The sequence below is a fragment of the Cyprinus carpio genome, chromosome B17, assembly GCF_018340385.1.
Source record: "Cyprinus carpio isolate SPL01 chromosome B17, ASM1834038v1, whole genome shotgun sequence".
NCBI lineage: Eukaryota > Metazoa > Chordata > Actinopteri > Cypriniformes > Cyprinidae > Cyprinus > Cyprinus carpio.
The window spans coordinates 3,948,016-3,960,037 of record NC_056613.1 but is presented as its reverse complement, the minus strand read 5'-3'; the positions used below and the strand labels follow the sequence as shown (position 1 = coordinate 3,960,037).

Here is a 12,022-nt window from a genome sequence, read left to right as displayed (position 1 = left end):
CTTCTTGTTTCATTTCATGACGGTGGTTTATTCAGATGATAAATATTTTTTGATATAAATGTGTATATTTAATTGTATACATGTTTGGTAAAGTTTTATAGAGATTTATTTTGGCTGACCTGAAATGATTTGGTTTTGCCGTAGCGGACTGATGAATTATTGATACTGTTTTTGTCAGCACTGGAAATCTATTTTAATCAGACACTTGTGAGTCATGCTCTAAATAATTACCTGCGCTGATGTGTGATGTCATTGTTGATACTTCAGAACTGGTTGCTCAGGTCATAAACCGAAAAAAAAAAAAAAAAAACTTAAATAAACTTTCTTTAAAGATCAAACTTGACCTTTGGTGTTTGGGGGTGACTTTGAGGCATTTATTCAGCAAAATGCTCAGTGTTTCTGTCTGAGAAATTTCAGCTAAACACATATTTTGATGTATGAAAGTCATTTTTTTTTTTTTTTTTTTTTTTTTTTTTTTGGATGTTTCATTTTTTTTCTTCTGTTATCTAAAATTTTGATGCAGTTTGTATGTAAATTTGTATGTATTTTTTATCAGTATGTAAATGTTAACATGAGTAAGAGATGCTATTATCTTCCCATTAGTTATGAAATACAAAATTAGTTATGAAATAAAATGTATGCCTGAATTAAAAGATCTTGAAGATATTTAATGAACTAATTTAAGTCTTATCAGCTGATCAACATTATGTAATAAAAGATTTAATCCATTTCAAATTATAATTTATGTCTCCTTTGTGTTTTAAATATTATACTAATAAAAAATGACAAAAAACATAAAAATTACTATAAATTCAAAATTTAAAACCTACATAGTATAATTAAGAACTATCATAGTGTCTCATAGATACTAGAATAACACTGAAAGGAAAACCATGGACTGATATCTAGTATGTATCTAGTATTTTAAGATTATTAATTAATATTAAATATTAATATATAAAACCAGTCTCAATGTTTTTTTTTTTTTTCCAAGTACTGGCACGTAATCATTTCTTATACCAAAAGATGGCTGTTAGATTTGTAATAAAAAAAAAAAAATCCAGTTCTCTTCCGCTTGCTGTAAATATTCAAAACATATTTGTTATGAGCTGAGACAACATGGGCGGATGTGATTACAGATTATATGCGCATGACTACGTGTCTCAGCACGTACACAAACCACATTTCAATAGGAGGCTAATATTTATCAGTTGTTTAACAGTGGTTATCTGGGTTAACAAAACATGTAGTTAACCCACGCTACACCGTATGATTCTGTGAAACACTTTGTTTTCTTCACCAAGTTGATCTATAAATATTGATTCTTTGCCAAACAGGTGGAACTGAAGATCTGGATGAATCCATTTAGTTTATAGTCAGCTTTGACACAGCAACCAATCATATCATGTCCAGCTCTCAGATTCATATCATTGGCATGAGCTCAAAATGAAAATAGCAGCTGGTTACACTTTAAACTACAGGATGAGGGTGTTCTCACGTACGCCATCGTGGGTCGTCTGGAGTTTGTACTCTTGATGTACAGCAATGTCCTGCTAGAGTTGCAGTTCTAAGAAAAAGCTTCGCTGGGCAAGGCAGTGTTTTCAGCTGTTTAGCTGTTGGTACATACACATCCACTTCAGCTTATATGGCACTATCGACTCTTAAAGGAAAACTTCACCCAAAAATGAACATTTACTCACCCTAAAATCAGGTCAGTCCGTTGTCGTCGAGATTTGGAGAAATGTAGTATTACTCACTTGCTCACCAATGGATCCTCTGCAGTGAATGGGTGCCGTCAGAATGAGAGATAAAAACATCACAATAATCCACACAACTCCAGGCCATCAATTATCTTGTGAAGTAAAAAGTTGTGTTTATAAAAAAACAAAATCATCATTAAGATGTTTTTATTTTTAAAACCACTGCTTCCGTCTAAAATAGTCCACAGTACATAACATTGTTTCCTTCCATGAAAAAAGTCTATCTTCTCTGAATCAGGAGAGAAATATGCACAGATCAAGCACAAATCACCGTTTACGAGTGAAAACAGTTTAAAAAACTTTTCTAAAAAAAAAAAATGATGTTGGTGGATTTTGATGTGAGAGCGACAGGTTTAAAGTTATAATGCCTTGATAAATTTGCTATAGCTTTTTCACTTCACAAAGATGTTCAATTGATGGACTGGAGTCATGTGGATTATTGTGGTTTTAATCAGCTGTTTGGGCTCTCATTCTTCGACGGCACCCATTCACTGCAGAGAACCCACGGATGAGTAAGCGGATATAATCCTAAATTTCTTCAAATTCTGTTCTGATGAAGCGAAACAAACTCATCTACATCTTGGATGGCCTGAGAGTCCATGTTCAGTAAATTTTCATCTACTCCTTTAAGATAAACACAAATCAGGAAAGACTGTTAGTCGGACCCAAACAGCAATCAGGTGCAGGATTTTGTAAACAGACACAGTTGTAAAAAGCATTTTCATGCACATATAGTGTTGATTTGACCTAACTTACTCCTGGAAAATCTGAGTTGAACTGGTGGATGTTGTAACTTGTGCAATGGTCATTTACATCACAACATCATATCATATTCCATTGTGCAACATATGGGTTCCCTCTGACCTTTCTCTCTGCAGAAATCAAAGCCAACAGATAGCTGTCATTTGGGTCAGTACAAAGTCACGTCTGTGATATGGCTTTAATTATTTCCGTGCTATTTATAGCAAATCAACGTGCATTCTGTGGCGTTTCAAGCCATTTAAAAGCCACATCAGATTTAACCCTTGTGAGAACTAGAAAAAAAAGCATGATTAATATTACCATAATAGGACGTGCAAATAGACTTTCAGTTAACATAAAAAAACATGATTAAACACAGCTGAGATTTGATGATAAACTAATTCTGACTAACTGGGGTATGTGTATTTAAAGATGAATGACTGGCAAAGCTTCTGGGAAAATCAGAATTTTTCCAAATTGTCTGTAATTTTTTAAAATTTATTATTATTACTTTTTAATATAAAAGTTTTTGTTTGTTTGTTCTGAACTTTTAAACCTTTAGTTATGTTCATAAAAAAAAAAAACTAAAGAAGAAATTTTTAGATTCTTGGAAAAAAATGTGTCACATAATTGAACTTTGTAAAGCGGATTTTCTTAATAATGGAATCTTTATTATTATTTTTATTATTTAACAACAGCAACACCAACATAAATAATTATTGTAACAGCATTTCTAATGGCTCAGTGGCACATGAGTCTTACTGTTATTGACATTCACATTTATGCTTTTCCCTCCAGGACATATAAGATGTAATTATCTTTCATCAGTGAACATCTTTTTTTGGAAATCTGGAAATGCGTTTTAATGATTTCTTTCTCTCGCTCTCTTTTTAATATGTAAAACAAAGTCATGATTAAAATAAAGAAGAAATATTTGAAGATTCTACACTATTTCAAGGTAAAAAAAAAATAAAAAATACTAAAAAAAACTAAGACAAATCTGTTGCACTGATCATGTGAACTTTGTACATATGGTCAGATTTATTTTCCTTTCCTAATGATAATAATAATAAATGATTAATAAAGTTGTATTTTTATTATAATAACAGCGTATTAATGGCTCAGTGACAAATACTGACACTTGCATCAAATAAATGACTAATGCATCATGACAAGGAGTTATAACTGTTCTTGACATTGACGTTCATGCTTTTCTCTAAGAAGTAATGATTGTTCATCAGTGCAAATCTTTTCTGTCTAGGCTTGTGTAAGCTCTAAATTAGGCTTTGACACATGTGACGGTGTTCACGTAGGCCTACTCAGACTCTCCCCTTTCATCTGACATCAAGTGCGCGCGGGGCACGTCTGCTGCATTCGACTCGATGGCAGAATACCAGAGAAACCAGGCTGCCTGACCAAACCTCTGAAGACCAAACCATCAGAAATGATACGCACAGATTTCCAGATCAAACTAGTGGACGCATGCTGCCCAGTGAGCTCAGGAAGCCCCGCAGTAACCGGGCAAAATCTAAAGAACACAAAACGACTGAACACACACACAAACTAGTCTTGCAATACATCGTCCCCGTGCATGAACTCCTACGGCTTGTGTATAGTTGACAATTTTCTAGGGGACAGAATCGGAGAGCGCGTTGTGCAGGAGGTGAAGCGCATTCATCAGAGTGGCAACATGCAGGATGGACAGTTAGTGAGCCAAAAACTTAACAAAAGCAAAGCTATTCGAGGGGACAAGATTGCATGGGTTGATGGCACTGAAAGCGGCTGCCAAAACATTAGCTATCTGCTGACCCGAATGGACAAGCTCATCACGTGCGCAGACGGCAAACTGGACAAGTTCAAAATCAGAGGAAGAACATAAGGTGAGTGTCGCTCGTGCACTTTACCTCACTGACCTGCTCCTAAAGTTTCCCAAGCATCCAAACATGACAAGCTCAAAACAATTTGCAAAAAGGCCTATGCATGCTTTAATTTGCAACACAAACTTTTCGTCCTTAAAAAAGAACATATAAATGTGTTGCAATGCAAAGTTTTCAAGTTGAACATAAGAGATGCACGTGTAACCTGTTGAGAATAGAGTAGAATTTCTTCTATATAAGTCTATAATGTGCATTGAGATCTGTGTTCTTGAAAACGCCCCCTGCGCATTCGAGAGATTTGTGCGCGTTGTCTACATGCGGCTCTTCGGCTCCTCAATGGCGGACTCGGGCATGATTATAGAATGAGCTCATAAACATTACAACGTCGCGTATAGGCTACTCTTATTAAAAGACACTGTGATTAAGATGAAAGCATTGCTGATCTCATTTACAGTATTTGAATATTTTTTTTCTTCATCATGAATTTGTTTGGCATGTAAAGCGCGCATGAGACCAGTCTCGCGTCTCTTGCTGTGGTCTGACCCTGACCTGCTGGGCATCACGGACTGGAAATCGCCACAGTTGGGTTGAACTCGTAGAAATACAACATGACTGTAAAATGGCAAGAATGCAGGATTCTGCGATCGTAAATGGGCGGAGCTTACCGACCTGGAGGATGTCACGTAGGCTAAGATATAGAGGACAAAAAATGCAGCGTAAACACATAAATAATTTAAGATTCAAAACAACAAAGGCTATGTATTTTAATTTTCAGTTTCAAAGGTCAAAGTTTAAATTTTGTCTTTAAACTTGATTTTTTTAAACTAATTTGTTTCCTTTAGCTAGTCAGGTATTGTAGGCTATATTAAATTAAAAAAACAACAACACTGTATTTGTATAGCCTATTTAATATATATATATATATATATATATATATATATATATATATATATATATATATATATATATATATAATATATATTATTTACATTCACATTTTAAAAAAGCGATTTACAAGAGACGAACATTAGCAAATTGTCACGGAGCCAAAACAATATTTGGTTCTGTAGGTTTTAATTCGTTTCTATTTATTTTTTTTTAATTAAAATATTTTTATTTATGTACATTTACAGTTTATAAAAAGTGACTTACAATAGACGAACATTAGTAATTTGTCCCAGAACCAAACAATATTTGTATCTATGTATTTATTTGTTTCTAAATTGTATCTGTTTTATTTTTAATCACAATTTTTATTTATTTAAATTTACATTTAAAAAGTGACTTACAACAGACGAACGGTAATTCGTCACAGAGTCAAACAACATTTGTTTTTATATGTTTGTATTTGTTTCAGTGTTGTTTCTGTTTTAGTTATTTAGAATATTTTTATGTATTTACATTTGATTTTTTTTTTAAGTTTAAAGCGACTTACAATATAAGAATATTATATTAAATATTATTAGGTTATACAATATTTGTTTCTGTATTGTTTCTATTTTATTTTTTACTTAAAATATATTTTATTTACTTTTTTTTGTTTGTTTTGCCTAAAAAAACGACTTACAGTAGACAAACAAGCAATTCGTCACATTTAATCAGGCATCTTCATTATATAATGAGGGCTGTCACTTTACCCTTATTGGGTAATCATCAAAGAATGCATACATTTTACACCTCACCATGCATTTCCATTTCAATGGATAAAGTATCTCAGTGCCTCCATTCATATGTAAATGATTTTCAGAACACGGCTGAAGTAGCACGTAGGCGGCGATATCACGTGACACTCGTTCTTTTTCTCAGCGCTGTTCATAATGGCTCAATCACGGTCGTTTCGTTTGTGATGATCAACTGATGATTTCATAACTTCATAGCCATTTCAGAGGTTAGTTGCCATTTGCATGTAAGCTTCCAATCTGACAGATTATCATGTACAAAATAATATAGGGTACTTTAAAGAATAAAAAGTGTCTCCAGCAAGAAAACAAGAAATTTCCTGAGATTTGAACGCTTTCTGAGCCGTCAGTCGCCCCCTAAAGGAAAGATGAAATGTGAGTCACAGGAAAACATGTATTGTCCAGCCCTCATACGTTGAACTTAAACGCGCTGACTGGAGTTTTCGTGTGAATATCCGCCCACTGCAGCACAACACATTCTGCACGTTCCAACATGCGCCGCAGGTGCGCTGGGCTCTGATCCTCTAGCGCTCATGGACCCTGACACAGAGCGATTATAAAGCCCACATACAGCCCCTGTCTGCTGCATGTGCCATTCTTTATCCTCTCTTGAGGGACAAGCCCGTAGCATTAGATATCACTCTGAAAAACTTTCGTTCAATTGAATGCAAGGAGCTCAAGACAAAATGCCATTTCTTCAGCACGCAATGGATTCGCAGTTGGAGAGTTTGGCTTTGGAGCAAGTGGTTCCGGCGCTGTTGGACCAAGGCTTCTTTTACGTTGACCACTTTCTGGGGGACATAGCGGGCCACATGGTTCTGGGTCAGGTCAAGCGCATGCATTACTGCGGGCTTCTCAACGACGGGCAGCTGGCCAGAAGAAGCATGGAGTTTGCAGGAGAAGCATCAGAGGAGATAAAATAACATGGGGTTAACGGGACCGAGAGGGGCACGGAGGCTGTCAATTTTCTTATTAACACTCATAGACAAACTCATTTCTCTGTGTGTGGGTCAACTGGGCAAAAGTATACGCGCACGGTCAAAGGTAAGCTTTGTTGCGTCTGGAAGTGTTTTAAAAACTAAGAATGTGTCAGCTGAAAAGTTTCGTATGTGTGCTATTTAAATTAGATTAGGCTAAACCTTTTATAGTAAACTTTAAATAACGAACCAAGTAGAACAACTTGATACAGTAGCCTACTTATCAGATCATAAATGTGTTTTCAATTAGTAGTGTTATGAAACTTTGATTCATATCGTCGTAATCTGTTGATGTGTCGCATTTCTTACTAAATGTAGCCTACGTCATCATTACACTAATGCCGAAAACATACGTGTATTTTTATTTACATTTAGTTTCACACACCCACAGTGCACTTCAAACGTTTAAAAAGTAATGATTGGGAATACTGTTCTTAATAACATTGTTCAATTTTGGCAAATCAGATATGTAATTTTCCCGAACTTTGCTTAATGTGTTTTCGTGTTTATATTAATATTTTATAGGCTATGTTTATGAATTTTATAGCCGGGCTCAGCCATTGTTTAAAAGTAAAATTAGTCATTACTGAATGTACAGATAACAAGTTAACAGTTAAATAGTTAATCAAATAGTTACAAATTGTCATTTAGGTACTTTAAGTTTTGGAAAAAAAAAAAACTAACCTTTTTATATATATAAATATGATTTAGTTTGTGATGAAAAGCTGATTTTTTTTCAGCAGCAGGTCACATAATTCTTCAGAAATCAGTCTCTAACATGCTGCTTTAGCGGCCCAAGAAACATGATCGCAATGTTTTAATTTTTTAAAAACAATTCTTTTCAAGGGTTAGACGTTTTAAAGTTTTTTGATAAAGAACAGCATTTGTATTTTTCATTGATATAGAAATCTTTCTGTAACATTGTCTTTACTGTCACTTTAAATCAAATTTTTTTTTTTTTCCCTTAAGATCCTTGCTAAATAAAATTATAAAATAAAGAATCATTACTGAACCAAACGTTTTGAAACAATAGTGTATACACAATTATACATGATTAACATTACAAGTTGCTGATTATTTATGTGTTTTTAAATTACTGTTTCAGAGTAGTTTATTTGTTCATCTGGGTGAATACAGGTTCTCACTCGGAATCGGTTAAGCACATAGTTTCTGTCTGTTCGTTTAGAGAAAGGTAGAGTGCTTTTGGCACACACTGTCTTTACTGTGCCTGATGATGAATGGCAGAGAGATAGGCTTTCAGTTCTGTTGTTGCGGACAGTACGTGACCCCTCTCACTGCGCTGCTGTACTCCGGGTAACAGGAGGCTCTGAGTGAAGCAACAGGATGTTCAAAAGCCACTTTTACCAAAGTCAGCTGCGAACACAAGAGACCTACTTATTTTAAACTGTCCTTCTGAAAGAAACTGGCTATTTTCTCTCTTTGTTACTTCTCGCTTTCCCCTTTATAGTCTGCTGAATGAAAGTGTTAAATTGATCATTTACACATATATTTAACAGTCACGTTTATCCAAAGTGGCTTACAAATGAAGAATACAAGCAATTTATCACAAAGAGGAAATAATACAAGCAGTGCTGGCAATACAAAGTTTCTAACATTGTCCAGAAGATAAAAATAAGAGAAAACAGTGAAAGAATAGAAATAAGTTAAGTGCTTTTTTTTTGTTCTATTTTGTTTTAAACAAATGCTTTTTAATAAGTCAGCAGGTTAAGTTTTGCAATTAAGTTTTCACGAAAGAGATGAGCTTTAAGTTTTTTTTATAAAAATTTTCAGGGATGCACACAGCCAATTCTAAAATTAGATAAAATATTATTTGCTGCCCTAAAAAGACTTTTTGTCTGTCATCTGTTCCAAAACTAATATAATCCCTAATATCATAATGACATCTTTGAAGGTAAAAATAATGAAAAAAAGCACTTCCAAATTAAAATGCATTTAACAGGGTTTAATATCTGAAATTGTTTTAGTGCACTTCTCTTTGGTAAGCAGATAAAGATTATTAATATTTTAAACTCAGTGTTTTGAAATGGTTTTGTATTGACTGGGCGCTGTGGGTGTAAATGGTTAAGTGTGCTGAATCAGAGCTCTGGATTGTGTACCCACTAGTTGGCCATCGCAGCTGAAGTCTGTGTGCTGTAGACTCACGCTCAACACGTAGCCACCGTGTCATTAAATCCTCCAGCACATTGGCTGCTGGCCAAGCTTGCTCTCTTTAGCCAAGCATGTACAACACACTCGCGCACGGACACACTTCCTCCTGCTCTCCGAGCAAGCTACAGTTTACATGCGCTATGACGGCAATCTTGCGTATGCACTCTTATTGTGGGAACGGGATCATGATAAAAAGACTTGTCTGCAGAAATGTAAACATGGGCACTAGTGTATGCAAGGGTTGGTAGGGATTAACGGGATCTCTGCTGGGAGGAGAAATCAAATGCTTTGTTTTGAACATTATAAGTATAATATTTTTTGTGATAGTAAATTAGACAGTTTGCATTAATATGCATTCCAAGATTGAGCTGATGCTTTACTTTAAAGGAGTAGTTGACCCAAAAATGAAAAACTTGCTCACCTCAGGCTAGCCGAGATGTAGACGAGTTTGTTTCTTCTCATCTGGTTTGGAGAATTAAGCATTCATTACTTCCTCATCAATGGATTCACTGCAGTCCAAACAGCTTAAAAAACCTTCACAATAATCCACTAATAATCCACATTATTTCAGTCCATCAATTCATGTTTGTGAAGTGAAACGCTGCGTGTTCGTAAGAAAAAGACAAAGTCAATCTTTAAGGAATTTGACATTTTTAAAAAAAATGATTAATCCAATTTGTTTTTCTTTTAATATAAAACTTTGTTTAGACATTCATAACCAAATCCCAAATCAGTTTTTCATATATTATGTTTACAAGATATATTGTTTTGTTTATGACTGATTTATATTCAGTCTTCAGATTTAAACTTCTTTTGTTCTGTGTAAAATGTTTTGGCACTAAAACAAATAGATTAGATAAGAAATACAGTAATTTATGATAGTAAAGCAGGCAAAGATGAAAATGTGAGCAGAATATCCATATAGAAAATTACATTGTCATACATTTGACTCTTTAAGCACCATATGTTGTTGTGTAGTCTGGTAGAACATTTTTTGGTAACTTTTGTAAACTTTACAAACTAATTATTAGCTTGTTCAAGGTGAGAAATGCCTTTAAAAATGTCTCCTGTAAAAAAATGACAATTATTCATTAGCATGTTTACCTGGAAACAGGTATTCTGGGATAAGTTGTAATGTAAAAGGCCTATCAAGCTTAGTTTCCCGTGTCTTCTTTTTCAGGCGATGGTGGCTTGTTATCCAGGAAATGGAAGCAGGATTGTGAAACATGTAGATACCCACCCTAATGCAGAACGGCCGCTGCGTCACCTGTATCTACTATCTGAATAAAAACTGGAATGCAAAGGTAAATTTTTCACTAGTTCATTTCAGATGTCCTTTCCAAAATATTTATTGTACAGTGTTAAATAAATCAAATGTCACTGTATGTTTTTAGGAGCATGGCGGAATGCTAAGGATCCTTTCCTGAAGGAAAATCTTACGTAGCCGACATCGAGCCTTTGTTTGATCGACTTCTGCTTTTCTGGTCAGATCGTAGAAACCCTCATGAAGTTCAACCGTCATATGCTACAAGGTCAGTATTGGCGCTCATGTTACAGATGTATATGTCAGTATGATTTGGTGGCTGGCATCATGCTAAGGTGTCTGTTTTTGTGTCACAGGTATGCAATCACTGTGTGGTACTTTGATTCAGAGGAAAGAGCTGAAGCAAAAAGAAAATTCAGAGATCTGACAGGTTGGTTCAGCCAAAAATCATCAGTATCAGTGTATTTTTTTTTTTTTAAGTCTAGGCCTAATTCTTAAATATCTAATTGTTTAAACCTTTATATTTCAGCCAACACACAGGAAGGTTCATCATCTTAACACAAATACACTGGCCTGTCTCCGCCGAGAGGATTTCTTTTGTCTACTGTCTTATTTCTTCCTTTTTCTCTATTTTTACATGACTTGTTGCACTAAAGGTACCTCTCCCCAAACTTTGTATTTGTGATTTACTACTACTTTTGAATCCGGTCCTTACAATCAAGTGAAGAGTCCTTGAATACCTGCTGCTAACGTAAAGACAATTTGTGTGCAAAAGTGTGAGAATCTTAAGACTGATTAATGCATTATTAGATGTTTGATTGTAATTAAATTCTTCTTTTTAAAAACTTTTTAGAGCTATATTGTCTAGATGTATAAAAATAAAATAATGAGGAATAGATAAGAGAGAGATATATAACAGTAGTTATTGTATGTTTCAAAAAATATGTCATCAAGCATCATAAATATGTTCTTTTAATGCTTGTCCCTTTTTGTTACATGCTATTATTTGCTGTTTTGGCACATATTTGAATGTTATTTACGCAATTTTTGAAACACTTCAGTAGAAAGGAAACTTGTCAGTGGACTTTTGAGTTGTGTATATATAGATGCTTTATTATTTTTGAATGACAGTTTAGTGATGTTGAATGAGACTCTTTCAAACAGAGATGTTTATAAAAGTCATTCTGTACTGTGTCACAAACTTTTAAAAAGCACTTGGTCAGATGATATTGCTTTATTGTTCAGTCTCAGTGTGTGTTAGTGTTTAATGAGAGAATTGAATCAGCTGCATGCAGGTCAGCAATGCTGCTCAACAACACACTCGGATCAATATTATCGGACAGTTGTTTCATAACGTTTTGAGCTTTATAAAATGTTTCTTTTACAAAAGGTTGTCTGGAAAAAAAAAAAAATCTCAAAATGTGTGAACAGGTTAGTTCATGTACTAACTGGTACACAAAACTGAGATTTACAACTATTTGAAATGGCCAGATTAAACAATGTGTTGAAATGTTTTCAATTGTCTAATTGTTTATATTATAGTTTTGTTTCAGTA

The 12,022-nt window shown here is 34.4% G+C and overlaps 1 protein-coding gene and 1 pseudogene across 3 annotated transcripts in view; one reads left to right on the top strand and one right to left on the bottom strand.

The window, feature by feature from the left end:
• The window catches only part of LOC109048378 (neuronal PAS domain-containing protein 3-like), a 407,723-nt gene that overhangs the window by 81,775 nt on the left and 313,926 nt on the right, over positions 1 to 12,022 (bottom strand). The window lies entirely within an intron of this gene.
• On the top strand, positions 6,543 to 11,027 carry LOC122140273 (annotated as a pseudogene).